Source organism: Eutrigla gurnardus (assembly GCF_963514095.1).
Source record: "Eutrigla gurnardus genome assembly, chromosome: 18".
NCBI classification, from domain to species: domain Eukaryota; kingdom Metazoa; phylum Chordata; class Actinopteri; order Perciformes; family Triglidae; genus Eutrigla; species Eutrigla gurnardus.
Genome location: NC_139929.1, coordinates 20,272,253 through 20,276,622, shown reverse-complemented (window position 1 = coordinate 20,276,622; position 4,370 = coordinate 20,272,253). Strand labels below are relative to the sequence as shown.

The 4,370-nt window shown below is 44.1% G+C and overlaps 1 long non-coding RNA gene across 1 annotated transcript; it reads left to right on the top strand.

The window, feature by feature from the left end:
* Window positions 1-3,131: 3,131 nt before the first annotated feature.
* On the top strand, window positions 3,132-4,083 carry LOC311028775. Its single transcript, XR_014598789.1, has 3 exons — window positions 3,132-3,197; window positions 3,642-3,845; window positions 3,951-4,083. It is a non-coding gene; the product is annotated as an uncharacterized lncRNA (long non-coding RNA).
* The last annotated feature ends 287 nt before the right edge of the window (window positions 4,084-4,370 follow it).

Sequence of the window (4,370 nt, the reverse complement as noted above, 5' to 3'; positions counted from 1 at the left end):
CAGGGACGGCTGCTTGTGGGGGGAAGATACCTTTGCGGAATGTCTCTGCGGCGCTGGCTGATTCTCACTGGGCACTTTTCCTCTATGAAGCGCCGCCACAGCGGTCAGCTTTGGAAAGGCACAGGGTGAAAGGGGCTCTACTGCCAGCAAAAGAACAGAAATATTGGCCATTGTCCTCACAGGCTAAATCGTTGACAGACCAATAGCCGATGGGTTCCAGGATGGTGGTGGTTGTAAGATACAGAACTGTGAATCAGCAACAATCAGCTATCTTCCATTTAGTTTAAATCATCATAATTTTGCATAGTGGATTGGAGGAGGAAACTGTTCCATTTCCCAAGGGAAGCCAATGTAGCATGATTGGTTGCCCCAGAGAGCATCTGCATTAAGATTAAGGGCCCTAGTTTCGTGGCAAAGGGCTGCGCAGGGTGGCGGAGCCGGCGTAATGCAAGTTTCAACCCGCGCAGCCTTGCGCACGGTCAGTTTGGCAGTTTCGTGGATCACCTGCGCCAAGATGGGTGTGGCGGCGCAGCAGGGGGAGGCGTCACAGATTCAGCTTGGCGTAGCGGAAGTTTCGTGGCAAAAAGCCTCGCCGAGACTTCGCCGAAAGCCCGCCAACTCCAAACCTGGTCTACTCTCGGCGCAAGGTGCAAATAAAGTCCATTCATTCAAGGCGAATCACAGCTGGCGGAGTGGAAGTTTGGCTGACGGCGTGCAGTGCGCACACGTCACCGAGACCTCACAGGCAGGTTTCCACAGTTCCAGGCACATTTAAATGCAATAAATAATCACAACAAACACTATTTAATGCAACTAATTGAATCAACACGTGAATTTATATCTATATAGATTGTCCCGTCACATCTGACGTCAGATCAAAGGCGGATGGCACGCGTAACGGAAACTCAGCCTTTCGGACCAAAACATCTCCCTCTCTCTCTCCTGTTTTTTATAATATCGGCATTGTTATTATTATGATACGCGCGCACAGCGCGTGATGTGCGTGGTGGGAGCGCCGGCGCTGCTTCTGTCATCGGGTTGTCAAGTGACGGATCTTGCACTGAACCTCCCCTAAAGCATTAAAGCAGAGGAGAGGAGCTCATTTGATTGGTGAAGATCTGAATCGGCTGTATTAATCCCAGTCCACGCCTCGTCTCCCCCTCGTCTCCCACTCACGCCTTCTTCTCCTCCCTCTTTCCCACTTGCGCGGGTGGGCGAGACGGGAGGTGTGCCTGCGCGAGCCTGCGCGATGCACGAAACTTGCAAAGTCCAGGCGGACACACCCCGTTGGCGCGGCGCAGGTGCGCTGAGAGCTGACTGCAACTGGTCTACGAAACTAGGGCCCTAAGTATCTCAACTGTGCAACATGACACAACTGGGCAACTATTAGGTGTTTTTACACAGAATATTCTGCCATAATCAAGGAAAGGAGAGTCCAAAATATGCCACGATCGCAGCGTTTCTAACTTTTGCTTTGAGGTTTTCTCCTTTTACAGAGTGTTCAATGAACGTCGGAAATCTGATTAGCTTAATGCATCAAAACAACTACGAAAGATTAACTTTTGCTCGTCTCGCATATTTACACGACTCTTCAACCGCCAGTGAAGTTGCTGTGCATCATAAAAATGTTGATGCCTTCAATGGCGGCCTCGTACAAGCAACTACCAGCTTTTTATCTTCTTCGAGTCAACGTTCGGAGCTTGTTAAATCCTCCGGGAGCGAGTCGCCCACGTAGCACGTCTTCAAAATGTCATGGTCTGTTCGGACTAGCTCCGTTCATAAAGAATGCTGTCTCGCCTGGCCTCGTCTCTGTGACTATCTCTGTTAGGGTTGTTTTTTTTTCAGTTTTGGAAAATTTCATGGAACTTGCAATGAACCTTTGACACCAGACGTAGAGAAGGTGGAAGATTTTATTTTCCAACTTTGTTATTAGAATTGTTATTAGAAATATAGAATCTATGATATCCACAGGTATATGAAAGAGGTTTGATGTTATAGAAGTTATGAAAAAATTGTCATGAATGAAAAAAACTTGTCTGAAGTTTAGATACTTGAACAAACATGTTTATGTCTTGTTGTCTGGGTTGACCTAGAACCGAGGACAACAATCACTGTTTGTGCTCTCCAGATCCATAAAGTTTCCACATTGACTACTTGTGTTAGCGTACTGATAAACTGATAAGAACAGATCTGGGCAAGAAAATGCCCCTGAAAATATTTTTGCTGTTATCTAAGGGAAATGATTTGGCATGTGACTGAACATAAGGGGCAGAGGGCCTGGGATGGAACAGAGCCATACCGTTTAACTGTTAGCAGCAGGGGGTGTTTAACTGGCAACAAACTGGACAGCAAACTGGGACTGGGCAGGAGGACAGGGGGAGGAAATCAAGCCAGAGGCTGTGTGACTCCATGAAGTGCTGCAGGGTGCCTGTTTAGGTGCCTGTCAGTTCTGCTGGAGCTGCCAAGTCATGCTGTTAAAGCCCAATGGTGGCATCTGTCCCTTTGTAAGCATGACTCAAAGTGAAAAAAGCAAGACATTGATCGACTCTTAATAATGTAAAAGACTTGTCATGTAAAGAGTAAGAGAAAAAAGGCACATGCTCATGTTTACAGAGACACATATCTCATCATCATATCATACCTTGGTGTGTGAATGTAGTGAAGTACTCTGTGTATTTGCTTTCTCTGTAGTGCCATCATAAAATGCCTTGGCTGCATTCATTCTGCAGTGACATTAGTAATGATGTTGGCAAAGTTGTGGATGTCGACGGCCTGCCGGGCCAAGCAGCAGATGCTCCACAATTATTCTGGGTCCTGGGACAATCCGAGAACAAGAGTAATTCAAACAATAATAATAATGCTATGGATATAATAATAGTAAAACTACACTGTAAACCCCAACAGTACTACTAACTTATAAGGACTGAGGGCACAATAATTCAAATCTGTTTAATAGTTGAAAGAACTTATAACTAATCAGTGATGTGAACGATTAATCTAGTTTTAATTTTCTGTGGCACAGCACTTATGAGTAAAGTATTCCCCATCAATGATCGCTTTTGAGTAAACGCTACGTACACGGATGGCATGACGTCACGACGTTGTGAATCTGCTGCCCTGACCGACGTCATTTTTTTTGTCCAAGATGGCTGCCGTGTGCGAGAGTCCGCGTCTCATCTTCGTTCATGGATTAACTTGTAAGTAAACCAAACAAACTTGTCAAAACTGCTTTGCTTGTTATAACGTTGCGATGTTTTTACTTTTAGGGTAACTAAGCGGTGATTCACGCTAATTTTTGAATTGCGGCGCCTGCGCCGTTAACGATGACTATGTTAGCTAGTTACTCTTTTCAGTTAGCAGCCGTAGCGTTTCTTTGTGTGGCGCTGATATTTATGTGAAGCTCCCTTATCTGGTAAATATTTTTCTTCTTCTTACATGTACCCGAATGAACTAACGTAGGCCTAGTAGCTATCTTAAGACGAACGAACATTAAGTTGCAGCTAGTTTTAGCCATTAGCCAACTCAGTAACTTTTATGCACTTGAGTGTTAGTTACATCCGTAGTAATGCATGGACATGAAGTTGGTTAGCTTATGCAATCTGCAAGCTTACATTGAACCTCCATTTTTTCTTTCCTCTTAGGCTGAAGTGGATGCAGAGAAGCGAGCATGCACACAAATCAAGGTAACTGAGATTTAGCTTGTGCTGCTCCCCCTCCATAAATGGGCTAACATTTTATTATTATTTGTAATAATCAAGTCTGTCTGTGTGTGTGCATTTGAAGATCTATGTAATTGACTGTATATGACCTACAGTCACTTATATCATCTGAGAACAACTTTATTGGTAAGTTATATTAACACTTTCTGGGTTAATAAATTGTAAAGCTGTTGTTGAGTAGCCTACATAATTTAACTGGTTTCTTACTGCTTATTGTATCTGTTTCCACAGGATCAAGTTGAGAATATTGACCAGCACTGACCTTTTTCTTTGGTAAGCCAAATGATTTAAACTCACTTGTAGGAGAATTAATTTAGTTTGAAAGTAAGCACTTCAAATGATGGAGTGGAAGTGCAAATTGGGTGCTGTGTCCTCAGACACCCAGACACAGTTATTTAAGCACTACATAGCCATTATTCAAGAGTTAGTCCTTTGCCATGTCTCTACACCTCCTGCATTTGTACATTTCTGTAATTAATGCACTGAAAATTCATGTATCGCGGTTTCACCTGTGAAATAGTAATATAATGCAATTGTCTAGTTCCTGAAAGTTAACCTTGTATAACCTGCATATTCCAGGAGGACGATTCGCCATCACTGACACGCCTGTTGCCCTTGTCACGGTGGTCTCCGAGAGCACTACAATAGTGA